We start from the raw sequence: 21,887 nt of genomic DNA, 5'->3' as shown, positions 1-21,887 counted from the left end.
CCCTGTATGACTGGTTGGAAGACAACACCACTCACTGATGCTGACTACTCTGGAAAAAGGCCAGGTTTGATGGATCAAAGGGTGTTTTCTGCTTCCCTTTCGTTGAGCTTGTGGCATTTTTACAACATCCAAGTGGTGATTTTGAATATACAAGTGAATGCATAGGTCTCCAGTTCAAAAGCAAAGTCTGAACCTGAGATTTGGGTTTCTGGATGATTTGTAATGGAAATCACCATGGTGTGTGATTCATCTGTAGAAAAGAGTCATAGAGGAGGATTCTAAGGACAGAGCCTTAGAGAGGCTTAACTTTGAATTGCTCAATGATGGAAGTTGAAATGGTAGAAGAGACTAGCAAGGAAAAGCTTCATGGGTAAGAAGAGAAAGCAAGAGAATAAAGCATAATGTCAGTCAAAGAAAGAACTTATTTTCAAGAAGAGGGTTGTCAAGCCTACACTTTTTATACTGAGAATTATACCTAGCTGCTTTGTATTTATTCTTGATGTTACTATTATTGTTGTTTGGTGATAGATGATTATGATATCTGTGTATGTTGGTCCCTCTACTTTTTTTCCCCTATGATATTGATTTCACTTCATTCCTGGTCAAGTAGATAGCATTCTCCATCATTAGAACCACTTCTTACCAACTCCGGAACTTTCCTTCTGTGACATCTGCCTAGGAAACTTTCAGTCCTCAGTAAACTAAACTGTTTTACCTCTTCACTCCTAGTTAACACTTAAGTAAACCAATAACCATGCAGATTATTGCCTTTATGAATTCATGGATATTTACTATCTATTGAACCTGAATGCTAAACAGCAATCCTTTTTTTCTTCACTATTTATCCAATTTTCTGTAGAAACTTTTTTAAAGCTTCAGCAATTTATGCTAATCCTATCACTTACCCTTTCAGTCTCATAAGGTGACTCTGCTTCTTGAGTTGCAAGGAAAACCAGAGCCACATCAACAAAACATGGAGATAGTTCAACAGGATGTTTCCCATCTCACAGGCAAATGACAGCCTTTGGAAAATTACCTAAACTTCTTGTGTTTCTGCCTCTTCATCTGTGAAATGGGTATAATATCAATACCAAACTAAAACAGAGACTTCATGGTTAAATGAACCAGAACAGTGGTTCTCAATCTTGGATAAGCTCACAATCATCCACAACTCTTGTTTTAAAAGACACTTCAATAGTGTCTGATTCAGCAGGGGTTGGATCCAGCTCTGGAATTTGCATTTCTCACAATTTTCTACAAAATGTTCATGTTGCAGCCCATCAGGAAGCAGTCTCTGAAACACTGATCAGATTAGATGTGAAGGTTTAGAAATGTGACTAAGACCCCCAAATTTCTGTCATTCATACTTACCATTTGTTCTTTTCATTTTGAGACTGTTGAAAAGTCTCTCTCCTGTGGACAATTCATCTCTCATCCTTGTTCTCCGGAACCCATGAATTCTCCCCTTTTAAGATCGTTTTATCAATTAATTATAAGTTGATCAATCAATCCTTTATAAATGAAGATCAGCTCTTTATCTTCTCTCTCTCTCTCTCTCTCTCTCTCTCTCTCTCTCTCTCTCTCTCTCTCTCTCTTTCTCCTCTCTCTCTCTCTCTACTTTCTTCCTCCTCTTTTTTTTTCATTTGAATTAATCTACTAGAATATATGCACATTTTATTTACACTTAAAAAATCACTATCAGTACCCCATGGTACCTAGAGTCTTTCTCCCTAGCAAGCCAAACATTTCAAGAGTCAATGTTACTTATTCACTCATATTCTCCAGTTTTTTCACTTTTGTCAACTCCCCAGCTAAATGTTTTCTGACACTTTCACACTGCTTTTCCAATATTGTTCAAAAAACATCAATCCTGCTTCACTGTAGCTAAAGCCAATGGGTGTTTACTCCTCTGGAAGCAACTTGCATTGTAGACCACTCCTTCCATCTGGAAACCCTCTCATCTCTTTTTATCTTAAATCCATGCTGTCTTAGATTCACTCTTTGTCATTCAGCCACTACGTTTCCAACTCTTATAAAAGTTTCTCCATTTAGAAAATTCTCTTCTAAATCTTGGTTTATTTGATTTGGTTTATCTGTTTGTTTGTTAAAGATTTTTTCAGGGAATTTTTTCTCTTCTGACCCTTCAGTCTTCCTGAACAGATTTTTTAAGAAAGTGATATTGATCTGAAGTTATAATCTATACTGTAAAATAAAAAATAATAATAATATATAAGATACATCGAGCAAACATAAAACATCTGAATCAATACATTCAAGGGAATAAGTAGGTCATCAAATATTGTATCCAGCAATCCCAGTCCTGGGTATAGATCCAAGCGAAATTATATAATGTCAAAGAGACATGTGCACTCCCATGATTTCTTCAGCCTTATTCACAACAGCCAAACTATGGAGTGAACCTTAGGATTCATCAATAGATGAATGCCTTTTAAAAATGTAGTATATACAGACAAGGGATTACTATTCAACCTTGAAAAACAAAGAAATTCAGTCCTTTTTGACAACATGGAAGGACTTTGATGACATTATAGTAAGTGAAACAGTCCAAGCACAGAAACACAAATTCTTACATGATTGCACATATGTGGCGAGTCTTTGAAAATTTGTACAAATAGAACCAGAGAGAAGAATGATGGCTGCCAGGGGCTGAGGTGAAGATGGTGACCAAAGAACACATAGTCTCAGAAGGAATGAGTTGTAGAGATCTACTTACAAAATATGGACTATGGTTAATGATTACTAAAAAAGTAATTTTCAAATAATTGAAATTACTTGCAGTTTTCAATTATTGAAAATTGATTGAGAATAATTAAAATTACTTGAAAATTGTTGAAAGAGTAAACTATAAACTTTCTCATGACAAAAAAGTGATAAATTGTCCTCTGGTCAGAATATTTCTGTCTCCCTTAAATTCATCTGTTAAAACTCAATCTGCTATGTGAGAAAATTAGGAGGTAGGGCCTTTTGGGAGGGGATTAAATTGTGAGAACAAAGCCCTAGTAAATGGAGTTAGTGCCCATATAAATGACAACCTCCAGAGCTTGTTCTCCCTCTCTGCCATATGTGGAGTTGGCAAAACTGCACTGAGGAAGCAGAGAGCAAGCTCTTACAGACACAGTATCTGCCAGAGCCTTCGTCTTGGACTTCCCAGTCTTCCAGAAGTATGAGCAACAAATTTTCATTGTTTATAAATATTTCAGTCTAAGGTATTTTGTTATAGCAATCTGAATGGATGAAGATGATCTGTGAGATGATGAATATATTAATTAGCTGGCCTCAATCATGTCACAATGTGTACAAAGATGTTGTACACAGTAAATATATACAATTATTTTACATATATGCCATCTTATCTGTCAATTCTACCTTTAGAAAACTGGGGGAAAAGATCTTATGGAGTCACAAACATAGAGGAAGTTATACAATGTTTAGGTTATTTTGATCTCAGGAAAGAGATAAGGAGGGAAGCAGAAGTTCACAAGTAAGGAGCAAGTCAAGTTCACCTGTGCACTCACCTGGATCCCTAGGATTCCTTTGAAATAGAAACCTCCTCCCTTTATGCTAATAACATGTAAAGGAACAAAAAGCCGGCATCAATGACATAACTGTCATATAAACTCAGAGTGCAATTAGGTCCATCTCGGAAAAAGATCTCAGGAGGCAGAGAGATGGAGTCAGGAAAAAATGAGTTGAATGGATCAGGAGAGTTGGGAGCCCCTGGAGAGAATGTGTCCACTGTTTCTCATGAATTTATTTTTAACTAGTACCAATCAATCATACAGTCACATGTCAGTCTACTACTCCCTCAGTCAACAGTGCTATCTGGGAGGAATGTGGGACTGAAGTACAGCACAAGTTCATTGGCAGGGTGATGCTCCAGCAGGTCTACCTGCTGCTTTGTTCCCTTTCCTGAGGAGGGGCGGGTCCCCTTGCTCACACACAGATGCATGTCTAGCACAGATCCTGCCTGGTTTCAGACCTGTGGGCCTACCTGACTGCCAGGTAACTCTGCTGGAGTGACCCAAGCACTTCAAACTCAATATTTACAAAACACAAACCACCTTCTTTCCCTACACCTGCTTTTCTACTTTTGATTTCCATCTTATTGAATGGAAACTCCAACCCCATTGACAGTGGCAGAAAACTAGACATAATTTGCCTTTCTTCTCTTCCCTGATGTCCTCATCTTATCGGTTGATATTACACTCCATTGCATCTCCCTCCCATATATTTCCTAAATGAACCCAGCTGTCATTCAAGCACCCACCATCCTCCTGTCTGCTGTGGAAAGACACAAGCCCAATGGACTTTGCAGAAGGTTTAGGTTCGTTCTAACAGACGTCAAAGGAACTCAGATAGAAAGGATTAACTATTTCTCCATTAACTTGCTATTAACCTTTAATGAAAGCAAGTCGCAGGCCAAATTCTGATGAGTATGTGGACATGAATTATGTAGATAGTCTTTAGTAAAACCATAAACTCCATTCATTCCTCTGCTTGGCAACATATAATCAGAAATCCTCCTAAACCAAATGCCTGAGTGTGGAAATCAATCAGGGTAGAAACCTTGGCATTATCCTTAATGGACATGAGTTTCAGACTCCAGTAATTTCTTATCTCCTCCTGTTCATGCAATGTCTGATGATGTCTGAAGTATTTTAGTCATTCTACATGTCTGGAAAATCTTTCACTAATGATGAGATCTTTCTAGGTGATTATCATGATAATGGACAGGTCTCCAGATACACCAATGGATGCTATTTCTAATGTTCAGTATTTTATTTCACAAAGAATTGGTTATTGATGGAAATGGAATTTTAGAAAGTAGCTGCTCCTGGCCCTCTATGATAAAATACTAGTTCACCTCCCTTTTGAGTGTACTCTTAACAACATGTCCAATGACCAGACCCAGGATTAGAGTTTAATCTAGCGGGGGCATGTATAATATCACACTGATTATCCTAAAATATTTAGAAGTGATTTATAGACACTGTAACAGTGTTTCCTCTTTTCCTTCTCTATAACCTTCAGAAACTTCTTAAAATGAAGCAGCGATCATATTCATTTCTTAAAACTTATCCATGATTTTCTATAACTTTTATGACAAAATAAAAATTTCTTGAAATAGCCTCATCCTGCTTTTATCTTTCTGAACTCAACTCTCACTACGTCATCTTCATACCTTATTATTCAGCTATCCGGGAACATCTTTTAAAGATACTATACTTTTATTCAACATTAGGCATTCCACATGGTATTCCCTTTGCCTATAAAACTACTGTCCAATACCTTTTCATGGCTTAAATATCACTTTGTAAAGAAATCTTTATAGAGCACAGTTTCCACCAAAATTATACAATTATATTAATCTGTGAAACATCTGTCATCACATAAATCACACCAACTTCAATTTCTCTTCATTTTGACTTGATTCTTTGATTCTCATCTCCAATTCTATGAGATCAACTATTTTTTTTTTAGATTTCTCACAAGAGAGATAATGAATATCTGTCTTTCCCTGTTTGCAGATGACAAAACTGCATCTTTTTTAAAGCGGAATAATATTCCATTGTCCACATTTTCTGTATCCATTGTTTTTAGTTCATTTATAAAAAGTAACAGGCATTGTAAAACTATATTAAAAATCTTTTAATTAAAAATATGAGAAATAAGATTTAAGATTTTCTTATTTTGTATTTATCTATTTCTTTTCCCATATTTATAAGAATCTCCCCATTGTTGGGATATTTTAAATCTTGGTTTATGAAAGCTAAAATTAACCCATTTGTGCATGCAAAATATAATATTTACTTGTATTTTCTGTATAACTCAAGAGATTGATTGTTCTCCTAAAAAAGTTATTTTCATCAATATTTATTTTTATTTGGAACATTTATATGTAGTTTATTTGTAGTTTTACTATATGTTTAGCAGTTTATGCTTTTTGAATTTAAAATATTTGACTCAAGAGTTTATGGAAAACAGGAAAGATATCTATACAGTAGATTACTATCTAAATAAGTTTTATGCATTGTTGTCTACACTTTGCTTTCAGTATGTTAGGGGGCACACCAGTTATGATTCTGTAAAATATTATGGAAATGTAAAGTGTATTTACACAATTGTATGTATTTTATGTGTGTATGTATTCATCTAAAGTTAATAGGTAAAAACATTTAATATATGAATTGACTCAGATTTATGCCCAGGCTGTGTACCCACTTTGACATGGATAAAATGCACCACAGAAGATGAGCCCTTGACTTCTCTTCGACGACCAAGCTATTCATACTGAGGCCAAAATAATGTCTAGGTCCCTGGGCTGTGAGTCTTATCCAAATACGGATAATATCATTTTTACCTAAAATGCTTCATTTAAAATGCCTCTTACAAGTAACTTGGACCCAGCTTGAAGGTTGGATTCTGCTTTTTCTTAGAGGGACTATATTACATGTGGCCATTCAGGCTGACCAGATTGTCATCTAAAGACACCCTTTCCCAAGTGGAAATTGTACATTCTCATGGTTATCCATGTGGAAAGAGAGGTTGAATGGCTTAAGAATCATGTATAGGGGATGGGGATGTGGCTCAAGCGGTAACACTCTCGCTTGGCATGCGAGGGTCACTGGGTTAAATCCTCAGCACCACATAAAATAAAATAAAGATGTTGTGTCCACCGAAAACTGAAAAATAAATACTAAAAAATTCTCTTTCTCTCTCTCTCTCTCTCTCTCTCTCTCTCTCTCTTAAAAAAAGAATCATGTATATTCCCACTTACTATTAAAAATAGCTTAAAAATCATATTATTATCAAAGAACTGCGTTTTTTTCCCCCTCTTTTCATTGCTTGTGGAAAAACTAAAACTAGTGAAGAAAAATGAAGATGATTAAGTGGGATCCACCCTTTGAGTGGCAGGCCAGAAAAATGGCGGAGGATACAGGTTTAGAAGCACAGTAGGCATAGAGAAAAAAAAAAAAAAAAAAAAGGGTTCACCCTGAAGCAAATGCTGCTTAACCTGCAGGTGGTCTCTTCCCTGATCACTGGGAGTGCAGGGACTTGCTGGATGCCCTAGAATGTTCTAGATAAAAGATAAAACCACACTCATAGATTACCTTGAGAGATTCCAAATGACATGGATCTGTATATCCAAAGTTCCAGTAATTTTTGATTCTAAGTATTTACTTTGGGATCTTAGTTTGGGTTTGTATTATTTTTTTCCTTAAAGAAACACTAACTCAAATTCTGTCAATTTGCATCTCACAGAAAATGGATCTTCCCCATGCATAGGTAATGAGGATTTTTCTCTAACAGAACAAAAAGAGAGAGGGGGGTGGAACAGTTGAATAAGCTTCATTTAACTCCCCACCCTCCCAATTTTTGCTTTCATTACTCACATTTTCTTTGTTTTAATATTTGTTTTTTAGTTATAGGTAGACACAATATCTTTATTTTTTATTTTTGCGTGGTGCTGAGAATCAAGCCCAGTGCCTCATGCATGGTAGGTGAGCGCTCTACCTTTGAGCCACCACCCCACCCCTCATTTCTCACACTTTCATTTTTGCATTTCTGACTTAGAATTCAAGGTCTATGTTCTGGGTGTTGCCATTAGGTATCTGGCTTTCTTCATGAATTCATCACCTTTTTTTATTATTTTATTTTATTAATAATAAAATAAAATTATCTTGAAACTTATTGAGCTGGTGGAGTCTTCTTTAATTCCCCCCCACCCCACCCCCGGAATCAGTTCTACTAAAGTCATTATAGAAAAAGAGCAATTTTCACATTTTATTCATATAATAGATGAGATGTGAAATGAGCTTTATGGATGATAAACACACAATGGCTACTAAGTTTTACACTGTGTAAACAAGAATTGAGCTGTTACTGTGCAAAATTAACCACAAAATTTTAGTATGGATTCTAGATACAAAGACAACAAGCTCTTCTGAATGAAAGAAGGTCATTTTCTTAGAATAAGATCAGAGCAGCTTATACATTTATGTACCTGTGAATATTTCAGTTTGTTTCCACATAGTTTAGAGTAGTATGTCATTTTTTTAAATGTTTGAATCAACTGTCCCTTGGGAAAAAAATTAACTATTAGAAGGTGTCATAATTTTAAGAAATTTCATGAAATTTTTTGGAGTACATAAAAATAGGTATCATGGTAGTTTTCAAGTTGTGAAAAATACCACATGGAGAATATTGATCCTATGACAGTTCTAACCAAAAAAAAATTTTTAAATATTTGAATTTGTTTTATTAGACTTATAAACTTTAGCAGAAATATAAACCAAAATTCTTTAGAGAGATCAATAAGAAACTATAAAGCATAGTTATAAAAAGATAAGTAACTTATTTGTCCACCCAAGAACCATGCAGATGGATATTTATTTTCCTTGCTCTCACATGACTGCATTCCACATATCTCACAGTGTGAATTCTGAGATTGCAGGTGCATGCCACCATGTCTGAAATTCTCCTTATATATTAAGAAATTTTAGCAGCTAGGAGCAAAATGTCAATGTCATTTCTGATGATTTCATGTGCTATATGTGTATCCTGAAAGTGAAGAATGCAGTTATTTCTTAACAGGGCTGTAAATAATTTTCAAGCCCCTGTTCCTCACTGAAATAAAGTCTATATCAATAAGAAATTTTAAAATGTATTAACCTGAATGCAGACAGGACATGTCATCTTGGGATTTTCAGAGAGATTTATTTCTGTTCTCTCAATTCTTGTTCTGTTAGAAAATTTGTTCAAGAAACAGGTGCTGGTTTTGATAAGTCACAGGATATAAACTGTCTCCCTTCATTAAATTATAAAATTAATAACTGAATTCCAGTTTCTCTGAAAAAAAATTCACATTGTTCACATCCATGTGGATTAACACACAGCTTGGTGCATTGTCTTGGCAACATTGAGTCTGACATAAATACAAGAAAATAATTATGGTAGAAGTATTTAATACTTCCAAAATGCCTTATGATAAAAAAAACCTCATTCTCTAATACCTTCACAAACTGTAAGAAAAGGTATTATGTTCCCTGAAATTTATGAATCCATGTCATCAACCAGATAGCATGTCAGAGACAACAAAAGACAACTTCTAGGTTTGGATATTTTTTTAAAGAAATCTTTTTCCTGCCTCAATAATCTCTTAAAACTTCTTCTTCTTTAAGTACTTTTAATTTAGTTAGTGACAGGGGACAGGGAATAACAACAGGAGCTCCAATCTAATTTTAAAATAGGAGTGTTTACTTATCTTCCTGAAGAAATTAACACAATTATTATCTCCACTTATATCCCCTCAAAGCAGGACTCATATTTATTAAGTTTTTATATAAGAAAGTAAATTAATATCTGATATTAAATTTTTATCCATTTAGCCAGGAATTCACCACCCCACAGGAAACTGCAGGTGATATTAAAGGTATTAAGGGAAAGTCATAATGTCCTTCACATATTTAATATTAACATGAGACGAATCTATAATCTACTCTTACATTATTTTAAAATAATTATTCTACTTTAAAACAAATCTAGATTTGGAGAAAATTTTTGAAGCTAGTGCAGAAAGAGTATACCCCGTTTCTCCTGCATTGCATTATGGTCATTAATGCATTACAATAAATGAACCAATATCAGTGCTTTGTCATTAACAAAGTACATTTTTAGACTCTATATATTTTCCCTTGTGTATTTTTCTTTCCTTGAATCTCTACAAGATTAATATAATATAATATAATACCACATTATATTTAGTTATCAAGTCTCCTTAGGCTCCACTTGACCATGACAGCTTCTCTAACTTTCTTTATTTTGATGACTTTGACAGATTTGAAGAAGTACTAGATGAGCATTTGGTGCAATGTCCCTCAATTGGGGTTTATTCATTTTTTTTTTTTTTTTTTTTTTTTACAGTTTATAAGAGCTATGGGTTTTGGAAAAAACAAACACAGATAAAATGGAATACATCTCCATTTTATCACATCATGTCAAGAGTACACACTGTTGATGACATCATGATTAACTTTAACACCTAGCTTAGGACCTGCATTGTTGTTTCTATGTAGAGTAGAGTTAGAAACAGCAAAGTCTAACTGATTGCTGTAGTTTGAATATTAAATGTCCCTGGAGAAACATATGTTAAAGGTTATTTGCTGGCTGGATGCTATTTGGAAGGTGGTGGAAACTCACTGTAAGAAGTGAGACCACTGGGAGTTCTTATGGTCATCCAGACTGTGTTCTCAACGGGAATAGTGGGCCCAGGCCCTAATTCTTTTTTCATTTCCCAGCCTTGTGGTGGCAGCTTTGCTCCCCATGTTCTATGCCATGATGTGCTACATCACCACCTGCCCAAGAACAATGTGGTCAACTGACCACAAACCAACACTCCCCAAACTGTGACGCAAAATAAATCTTTCCTCTTCATGTGTTGATTACCTCAGGTATTTGTTACATAATGGGAAGTTGATGAACACAGAGATCATTTTAGTTTCCCTGTATTCTTTGAAAATTTAAACTCAATCAGTTGCTTCTCAAATATTCAAATTAATGCTCAAAATGTAACCCATTTTATGAGCCAAACAAAATCTTTTAAATAATCTGGATAGTTGAACATTTAGGATCCCCCCAACAAATTTGTATAAAGTATTTTTCTATAAGAGAAACACTATATGGATAGAAACATGAAACAAAATTTTCAGTTTTATTAAAAGGGTGATTGTTAAACTAAATACACAGTACTAAAAGAAAATGTAGAAGAACTTTGAAGAAATAACTAATAATCTCACAGTAAGGAAAAACTTCTTAAAATATGTCTGTGAAAGAATATATGAAAAAGTCAATTATTATTTTGATTATTTCAAAGTTAACAATTTCTGAGCAACAGGAAAAATGCTATGAAGAAAGTTAGAAGTCAAATGACAGACTGGGAGACAATATTTGCAAAATATTAAATATTAAATTAATATTTATAAAATGTGAAACCATTAATAACCAGAATATTTTTAAGTATTTTACCAAATTAGAAAAGGCAATATCTCAATAGGAAAAGGAACAAAAGATATGTTCTTAGTCAATTACCAGATGGCAAAATACAAATGACTAATATACATAAGTAGAAATGTTTATTTATAATATCAAAAAATGAAATTAAGCCAATAATGAAATGTCATTTCCGCCCATCATATTGGCAACAATGTAAATGTGAAGTGAGAAAATAGTTTTAAAGCATCCTTTGTGGAAATATAAACTGAAGCAACATTTTAACATAATAATTCAGCCTTATACAATTCTATTTTCAGTGGGCACACCCTTTAGTTTAATAATTTGATGTCTTAGCACCTAGACTATGTAAATTTTTTTATTCTAAAAAGCAATGTAAAAGGAAAAATAAATAAATAAAACTCTTCTCTTTATTCCCTACACCAAAATAGTTCCATTTTATTTACTTAAACCTTGCCAAGTTCCAGAATGTATTTGAGTCAATCTAATATATGTAATTTAAAAAAATCTTTAAATAATCTGTTTGGAATGAATATTGTTACAGAATTATCTGTAATAATAAACAAAAGAAAGTAACCTATGTCTACCATTAATAAAATACAGCCATGTTTTTAAATAATAAGTAGCAGTCAAACAAAAGAATGAAATAGAAATATCTCCCACTAAATCCCCTTCAATAAGTTGATTCCTAGGTATTATTCTCTTTATTACTGTGGTAAATGGGATAGTTTCCTTTATTTCCCATTGAGATAGTTAATTGTTAGTGTATGGGAACACATTTGTATGTTGTTTTTGTGTCCTGCAGTGAATCATTTATCAGTTCTAATAGTTTTCTTGTGGTGTCTTTAGGGTTTTCCACGTATGAAATCACATCATCTTCAGAAATAATTTCACTTCTTATTTTTCTGATTCAGTCTTTCTCATTTGCTTGCTCATTAGTCATAGCTAAGACTTTTAGTACAATGTTGAATAGCAGAGTGAGATAGGACATCCTGATCCTGTTCCTGATCTTAAAGAAAAAGTTCTTGAGTTTTTCATTATTGAATATGATATTATGTATGGGATATAAGGCTTTTATTTGTCTTGAGATAAATTCCTCAGACACCTAATTTGCTGAGAGTTTTTAATCACAAAGGGGTGTTGAATCTTGTGGATGCTTTTTCTGCAACTAGAGATGGCTGTGTAAATTTCTTATCCTTTTTTGCAAAAGTGGTATGTCACATTGACTTTCCCAGGTTGAACCCTCCTTGCATCCCAGAGGTAATTTCTATTCTGTTGTGGTATACCATTCTTTGTGTTTGTGTGTGTGGAGGATGTACTTGGGATTGAACTCAGGGGCACTCAATCACTGAGCCACAACCCCAGCCCTATTTTGTAATTTATTTAGAGACAGGGTTTCACTGAATTTCTTAGCACCTCTCTTTTCCTGAGGCTTTCAGCTTGCAATCCTCCTGCCTCAGCCTCCCAAGTCACTGGGATTACAGATGTGCAGCACTGCATCAGCTACCATTGTTTTAATGTGCCAGTGAATTGAGTTAGCTAGTATTTCATTGTGGAGGGTTCATTTGTGTTTCTCATGATGTTAGTCCACAATTTTCATGTTGTGTCTTTGCCCTGGACATAAGGGCAATACCAATAGCATAAAATGAGTTTGAAGTTGTCTTCAGCTTTTTGGAAGAGTTTGAGAAATACTGGTGTTAATTTTACTTTGAATGTTTGGTAGAATTCACAAATGAAGCTTTTGTCATTGGGCTTTTCATTGTTAGGAGATTTATTACTGATTCAATCACCTTAGTTATTATTGGTCTGTTCAGATTTTCTACTTCTCCATGATTCAGGCTTGATAGTTTGAAATTTTCCAGAAATTTATTTATTAATTTTATGTTATCCAATTTGTTGTATAATTATTTATAGTAGTCTATTATGATCATTGTATTTCTGCTCTCACTTGTAATATTTCTATCAATCATTTTTTTTGTTTTGAATATTCTCTCTATTTTCCTATTAGTTAAGCTAAAGAATTAGCAATTTTTTATACCATTCAAAATACCAAACCATAGTTTTCTTAATATTTTTTTGGTTGATTTATTTTCTATACTCTATTTTATTTTATTTTTATCTGTTCTTTTTAAATACACATGTCATTAGAGCATATTTTGATATACTATACATAAAAGGAGTACAACTTATTCCGATTAGGATCCTGTTCTTGTGGATGTACATGATGTAGTTCACTGGTCATGTGTTCATATAAGAACACAGGAAAGTTACATCCAATTCATTTCACTGTCTTTCCTATTCTCTTCCCTACCCTTCCCTTCATTCCCCTTTTCCTAATCCTTTGAACTTTTATTCTTCCCTTCCCCACCTTATTGTGTGTTAGCATCCACATATCAGAGAATATTTGACCTTTCGTTTTGGGGGATTGGTTTATTTCACTTAGCATGATATTTTCCCATTCCATCCATTTACCAGCAAATGCCACAATTTCATTCTTCTTTATGGCTAATATGCTCTATTTTCTTTATTTCTCATCTAATGTTTATTATTTCCATTCTTCTGCTAAATGTGTGCCTCGTTTGTTCTTTTTCTACTTCTTAAGGTATAAAGTTAGGCGATTTGTTTGTGATATCTTCTTTTTTAGTGCAGGCGATCATTGCTATAAACTTCCCTTGGTACTGATTTTGTTGCATCCCATAAGTTCAGAATGCTGCGTTTCTATTCATCTGGACATATTTTCTAATTCCATTCTTCATTTCTTCTTTGATCTATTGATTGTTCAAGTGTGTTGATTTCAATGTCGTTGTGAACTTTCCAGTTTTCTTCCTGTTACTGACCTTAAGTTTTGTAACATTGTGTTTAGAAAAGACACTTGATATGATTTAAATCTTCTGGAAATTGTTAAGGTTGTGTATCTTAACTCATCCTGGAGAAATTTTGTGTGTGTGCTTCTGAAGAATGTGCATTTTGCTCTCCTGAGTGTAACATTCTGTACATGTCTTGGAGGTCCATTTGGTCTGTATTGTAATTGAAGAGCATGGATGTTCTATTCATTACTAAAACGGAGATATTTAAGTCTCTTTCTATTTTTGTGTTGCTTTCTGTTTTTCCCTTCAGATCTGACAGTACTTGCTTTACATATTTAGGTGTTCTAATCTTGGGTGCATGCATACTTAGCATCATTTTATCTTCTTGATGAATTGATCCTTCTATCATTATATAATCAATAACATTTGTCACTTGTGATTTTTTTGTATTATTATTATTATTATTATTATTATTATTATTATTATTATTATTATATTATCTTTTGGTACCAGTGATTGAACTCAGGGGCACTCAACCACTGAACAACATCCTCAGCGACTACTGAACAACATCCTCAGCTCTATTTTGTATTTTATTTTGAGACAGGGTTGCATTGAGTTGCTTAGCCCCTCGTACCTGTTGTGGCTGGCTTTGAACTTGCGATTCTCCTGTCTCAGCCTCCCAAGCCACTGGGATTACATGCGTGCAACACCTTGCCTGCCCAGCTATCTAATTTATGATGGTTTTTGAAGGATATGATGTCTAATATAAATTCAGCTGTCCCTGCTCTCCTTTATCTTTTTCCACTCCTAAGATCTATCTATTAGATGCAGCCTAGAATTGGATCTTCTTTTTGCTTTCTTTTTTAAAATCAGTCCAACCACTGTGTATCTTTTGATGGTGAAGTCTAATCCTCAAGCCTTTCAAACACTCTTTGATAGAAAATGACTTACTATTGCCATCTTGTAATTGTTTTCAGCCCATGGTTTGTTCCTCTTATCTTTTCCTGTCTCCTTTTGTGATTCATTAAATTTTATAGTGATATATTGGTTCTCTTTGTCTTTTTTGGATCTTGAATAGGTATTTCCTTTGTGGTTATCATCAGACTTATGTAAAATACCTTATAACTGCAAAGGTCCATTTTGACTTGGAAACAACTCAAGGGAAAATTAAAAGGAAAAATTGTTTGTAGATATTTTAGAAAAATGATGATTAATGGTTTTCAACTTCCAGTTTTTTAAATCTTTAATTCTAATAGGAAAAAATAAGATGACGTTTTTCATAATTTTCCAAAAGTATACTCAGGAAAAGAAAACAAAACAAAAAAAATTTTAAATTTGTTTTTTACCATTAGTTTTAACATGAAGACATCAGTGATTTTTGATAGATGAAATTTGTTTAGTAGGATGTAGAGATTATTTTCCAAGCTTTGAGTGTCAGAAACTATGATTAGTATCATGTTGCACTTTAAATTGAGGCCAGTAATTGGTCATCTATAAGAATTTTTAAAACCTTAATGCTGTTTTCACATAATATTCAACATATTAATCAAAATATCAGAACACTTTATAACTATGTAATCTTTTATCTAACTAACATATATCATAATGTAGTTTAGTTAATGCTTTGTTTATCTTGATATAAACTATTACCTGAAAAGGCTATGGTTTTATGTTTTTATACAGGTTATTTGGTTTCCTTATTGCATTGTCTAAAATTGTTACTTGTTAAAAGATACTGAATGAAAATGGCCAATAGAAAACTCCCATCTTGTTCTTGACATTCATGAAAATGTTTTTATATTTTGCCATTTAAAACTTTTCTTGTTATTGTCTCTTGATGAAATGTCTTATGCCCGCTCAGACTTCATCTGATGCCTTGCTCAATGGTGGACTTTTAATCAGACTTTCTATCTTTTCTGCTGTGACTGTTTCTAATTACAGATTTCTCTAGGGAATTAATCACTACCTCTAGGTTTTATGTTTCTTGTCATAGCTTGTCAAAAAATGTTGAAATCCTTCTCTGTCACTCATAAATTTTCAAATTTTTGCTTTTCTGTTAATTTTATGTTATTTAGTCAAAAGACTTTATGAATATTATTGTATTCCATACAAAAGGAGATTAAGGGTTTATTTTCTGTTAATTATTATTTATTTCATTAATTTGGGCTTTTTTTATCAAGTTTTTTCGAGTTACTTAAGTTTTATGGTTCTTTTCCTAAATTCTTACAATCTGGAAATCTATTTTCCCATATTTCTCTCTCTCTTTCTCTGTGTGTGTGTGTGTGTGTGTGTGTGTGTGTGTGTGTGTATGTCTGTGTGCCTGTGTGTGTGTTTTCTAATGCACCAAAGGACATAAAGCAACTTTGTCCTGTTTTGTTTGTTTGTTTTGCAATGTGGGGATTGAACCCAGGACCTCCCATATACTAAGAAAATGTTCTACCACTGAGTTACACCTTCAGACCTTTTTATTTTTATTTGATACGGGTCACAGTCACTCATGTTGGCCTCAAATTTTGACAATCCTCCTATCTTAGCCTGCAAAGTACCTTTTTCCACTGCTAAGATCTGTCTGTTAGATGCAGCCTAGAGTTGGATCTTCTTTCTGATATGCCAGCACACCCAGCTTGCCGCAGTCTGGCTGGGCACAAATCAGGAGCCACTCAACCAGGAACAAACTTTATTTCTGAACTCCACCAGCACACTCCACACACGCTCCCTGGGATCTCTCCCGAATGCCACGCGGCTCCTCCAGGAACCACCAACTGGAAATCCCTCCTCCAGCACTTCCCCAACCAATGCAAACTCTTCAGGAATCTCCGCAAGAGCTCAACCAGAACTCAATGGGAACTCAAAAGTCATCATCTTAATGGCTCGCTGGTGTCACTTCTCAATCACTACTTCATGCGTCATCCCGACTCGGCTGTGGCCCTCAACACCGGCTATTTTGTTTTTTTTAACATTAAGTACTTTATTTATCTTTCTCTTTTATTGCTGGCAACTATGATTTTATTTTTTCAATGGCTGCATATTATTTATGGGGTTATTTCTTAATTTAAAATTAATCTATTTCTTAATGATGGTGATATCTTATTATGGTTTGGATATGAGAGATCCTCCAAAAGGTTGTGTAGTGATTCAAGAATGTGGAATTAAATATATGTCCTTTTTATAATATATTAATGTCTTTGTATATTCAAAAATTGATATTTCATATGCACACATACATAATCAAATTTATTGTATATATTGTTCAGTTGCTCTGTGTTTTTATTGATTTTTAAATCAAAATGTCCATCTTATCCCCAAAGAGATATTCTAAAATTATATTATATTTCATTTTTTCAGCATTTCTTGCATTACTGATAACTTTTACTTTGAACATATTCACCTGCTAGATATTTTGATGCACAGGAATTTTTATTGCAGTATTTTCTCTTTTAATTTGAATTTTACCTGTAAATTTTTGCCCTCAATACTTTTTGATGACTTTCACCTAAAATCCCATCTTTTGAAGTATTAACATTGCCACTCTTTACTTTCTGGCCTGATCATTCTTTGGATCTTTCTTCATTTCAGCCTCTTTTAATATGCCATTTTAAGTTTTTTTTTCATTATAAATAGCAAATAACTAGATTAGGTTTAAACTTTTACATCAACCTAATGGTCTCTGTCTTTCAGAAGAGTCATTGAGCAAGTCAATGATTTTAGTTTGGGTTTTATCTAGACTTCAGCAATCCTCCTGCCTTAGCCTCCCAAGTAGCTGGAACTACAGGAACACACCACTGATCCTGGCTAGTATGTTCACATTTAATGCAAAAGTGGGTTTATTTCAAAAAGGATCTCATGAAAATAGAAAGGAGACCCATGGAGCAGCAGAAGGGGATCAAGAACCTGTAAGGAGGGGAGGCATAGAGACGTGAGTGTTGGGGAATCCAATCTACCAAAGTATGATGTGTCCATGTACAATTGTACTACAATGAATGTTTATATAACCAATTATAGTGCAATAGTTAAAATAATAATAAAATAAATTAAAAACAAACAAATAAATTAATTAATTAATGAAGCTCTGTAGAATGGAACAAGCAGATTAGGGGGAGTTAGAAGGTGAAAGAAAGGAGAGATGCTAAGGACTGAGATTAATTAAATTATGTTATGTGCATGTACAAATATAGCATTATGAATCACACTACTATGTTTAATTATAATGTCCCCATCAAAATGTTTTATCAGCATCTACAGAAAAAGCTTATTTTATTTTACTTTTCCTTATTTCTTTATTTTTTGAAATGTATTTTATTATTTCTTTTTTCTCTTTTTTGCAGATACTTGGAATATTTAACTTTTGTTAACTTGGATGTTTGTGTATGTGATTATCTTTTCCTCCCCAAATTTATTCATTTCTTCCAAAAAGAGGCTCCATTGATTTTCTTAACCCTCTGACTCCTCCTATAAGCATGAAGTCTTTAGAATGCATGTTCCCCACCCCATCCTCGACACCCTGCCACAAGATTTACCAGAATAATTTCAGACTCCAGGTTTTTGTTTGTAGTACAGCCCTTTTATGTCAGTCTTTGTCTCTTCAGTTCCACACTCACAATCACTGTATCATTTTCTGTTCATAATGAACTGTAAATATTGCAAGATTCTTCGCTGACCATGGATGGCTTCTTTCCACTTCATCTTCTGCTATCAGGTGTCCCTGCTTTGATGGATTTGCTTTGTACAGTCCTTCTTCTAATATTTTACTTAGAAGTGGTGTTCATGATATATTCTCAGAATCCTTGCATGTCCTCAAATTTTTTTCCCACTCTGGCAGATAAATGTTCTCTGAGAAGGATGTAGAGTTTTTAAATTGCCATTCTTTTCCTTCCAGGAACATACATTCCACAATCTTCTAGCTTGACAATTTCAAAGCCATCCGTCATACTCCTATAATTCCCTCTGCTTTGATTTGGCTGCTGAGTATCCCCCAGAGGTAATATGTAAAGGCTTAGTCTCCAGGGAGACAGTATTAGGAGATGCCAAGGACCCTTAAGAGCTATATCTTAGTAAGAAGGACTTAGCTCACTGGGGGCATGCTCCTAAAGGCAACTGTGGGATACCACCACACTCTTTTTCCCTGCTCCTAGGCATAGATGATGTGCCCTGTGAGGTAATGAGGTAAAGGGGTGACCCCTGCCAAATGGCTATGCTGTTTGGACTTCCCAAAATGTGAGTTACATAAATTTTTTATCTTTACAATGTTAGTTTCCTGCGGTATATATTTGTAGTAATGCAAAACTGATTAATAAACTGCCTCATAGAAATAAAAGGAACATTTGATGAATGTTATGTGTAGGATATATATTGTGAAATTGTCAATGAAGGGAAGAAGGAAGCTGTGGACAAAATTATACAGAATGATTGAGGATATGGCTAATAAACATAGTGTAACTTTATTCTGAAATATTATTTGGAATTTTAAAAGAATGAAGTGAGGTTTTACTGGTGCACATAAAAGAATTTAGTTATGCATGGATTCAATTTAATAAGCCAGAGAAATAATGTGCATCATTTTGCATAAGAATGCCCAAAATTCTTGTGTATGATTGTATGTGTTTTGTGATTGAATGGTTAAATAAACAGAAAATTATAAAAGAATATATAATCAGGTATTAATATTGTTTAGATGGAATGAAGGAAATTTGGAGAAATAGGTGTGAAGTATGATAATAAGGTTGTGATAAAAGCAGCAATTATGGTATAGTTATGTGTATAACTTATCACAAATATGTTAATCAGTATGTGGGTCTCGGCATGCTTGTTCATGAACTGAAAAAAGAATCTTCAAAGAGCCCGTGGTAGTTTCCTCAAGGTGTAGGGATTCAGGTAGTCTTTTATTCCCTTCCTTATAATGCTATTTTATGTTGTTTTTTTTTTTAATGGATCTTGATGCATAGAGATGTCATAAACTAAGAGTATCAGGTTACATTTATTTCACTTTAAGAGTCAAATAATGAAAATATTTTGTACATTTCTATTTAAATGATATAAATGTGAAAAACCATACTGAGTTAATACATTAGTTTATCCATTCAGCCATCCACATGAAAAAATGATACTAATTGACAATTTATAAGCTAGTGTGACTAATTTATAAACATTGTATTCACAAAATTAGATCACCATCTGATGAATACATAGTTTACTTTGATACTTTGTATACCTACCTACTTACCCCAATGTTGCTAGAAGATTATAACTTATGTTTTATCCCAGTGTAAATAGTCATTGAAATGTTTTTATAAACATACAGCTTTTATTTTATTTAACTTTTTGAATATTCTAAAATTACTCTCTAAAAATGTCTCAGTTTACTGCCCATTAAATAATCTTGAATACTGTCATTAATTATAAGTTCCTATGGACCATTAGTGTTCATGATTTTATAGGTCTTTATATTTATTTTCCTGAATAATGGCTCCATCTGCAAATCTAGCTCCTTCATGCTTCCTTTTAGGTGGTAAGCTGAACTCTACACAATAATCTAGAGTAGGCACATGGATATGTAGATTCTCAAACAGGAAAAGCACAGTGTTGCTGGACTAAAGTGAATGAGAAAAAGGACAATAAATCTGAAGCAGAGAAGTAGTAGACAATCAAATAAATGAGGATCTTGAAGACAATCTTCAGATTTCCAGATGATTGGGATATGGAAGAATATGGAATATGGAGCCATTGCTGGTTGTGTTGTTGTTGTTGTTATTGTTGTTGTTCATTTGTTTTGCTATCAGGGACTGAGCCCAGTGGCACTTAACCACTGAGCCACAACCCCATGCCATTTTATTTATTTAGTTAGTTATTCATTTAGAGACAGGGTCTCACTAAGTTGCTAAGGGCCTTGCCAAGTTGCTGAAGCTGGTTTTGAACTCATCATCCTCCTTCTTCAGCCTCCTGAGCTCCTGGGATTACAGGTGTGTGCCACTGTGCCCGGAAAGAAGAACATAATTTGACATAGATTTTCAAGGATCACTACTTTGTGGAGTAAAATGTATAGTGGATAAAGATAGAAGCAGGGAGACTCTAAGGCTATGGGAGTGACAAAATGAGAAGGGGTGATATCTCTCATGGTAACAGAGGAGAGAGTGGGAAGTAGTTGGATTCTGGATATATTTTGAAGGAAGAGCTAAAAGGGTTTCCTAACAGATTGAATCTAGTATGTGAGGAAAAGGGAGTAGTTAAGAAACAAATCTAAGGTTTTGGGCTTTAGCCACTGAAATTCAAAAATGGTGGGAAAAGCAAGTTTATGGCAGGGGTGAGGAGTCAGGACTGGTTTGGGACATGTGTTTCAGATATATATGAGACTTTTGCATTTTATGCACAAAGGCTCTTCAAGAAAAAATCTTAGATGCTCTGATATATTTAAATCTAAGTTACAGTCTAGCATAATTCCTTGGAAGTCACCTGGAGGAATTGTTTTCCATGTAAAATTTCATAGTTGTTGCTTGGTAGCCACATTCTACTACTCTTCTCCAGTACCTAAGATAATCACAATATATCTATGGTCTCATGGCAATGTTAGGAAATGTCTCACTCATGCAATATTTTTTCACTTTTTGCCTTCAACACAAAGTCTTACTATCATTATGCTTTGTCATTGTAGTATTACATCATATTTTCAAATTATGTCATTTTGATGTCACTTGTACAAATTCTCTTTCACCCTCATTTCTATCACTATCTCATGTTTTACCAAAGCATTGTCCACTGTGACCTGTTCTTCTCTTAAAACTCCCCCCTTGTGAAATTTGTAATTTTCTGTTCTTTGGAAATGCTTTCAGATTGGGAAAAGAAGTCAGATTCTTACCATAGAAAACCATAGAATTTTTAAAGTTTTTGTAAGGAAAAAAAAAAATGTAGTCCGGGGAACAGAATGGAAGATTGCCCTCATTCAGATCAAGTACTGATTTAGGGAGTGGGATAATTCCTAAGTCTGTGAACAGCGTGGCTTTACCTTCCTTGGAGTCCCCAATTCTTAGGGATGGTTCTTATGTTGTGCTAACA

The sequence above is a fragment of the Ictidomys tridecemlineatus genome, chromosome 3 (assembly GCF_052094955.1).
Source record: "Ictidomys tridecemlineatus isolate mIctTri1 chromosome 3, mIctTri1.hap1, whole genome shotgun sequence".
Taxonomy (NCBI): domain Eukaryota; kingdom Metazoa; phylum Chordata; class Mammalia; order Rodentia; family Sciuridae; genus Ictidomys; species Ictidomys tridecemlineatus.
This window is presented reverse-complemented; position numbering follows the sequence as displayed.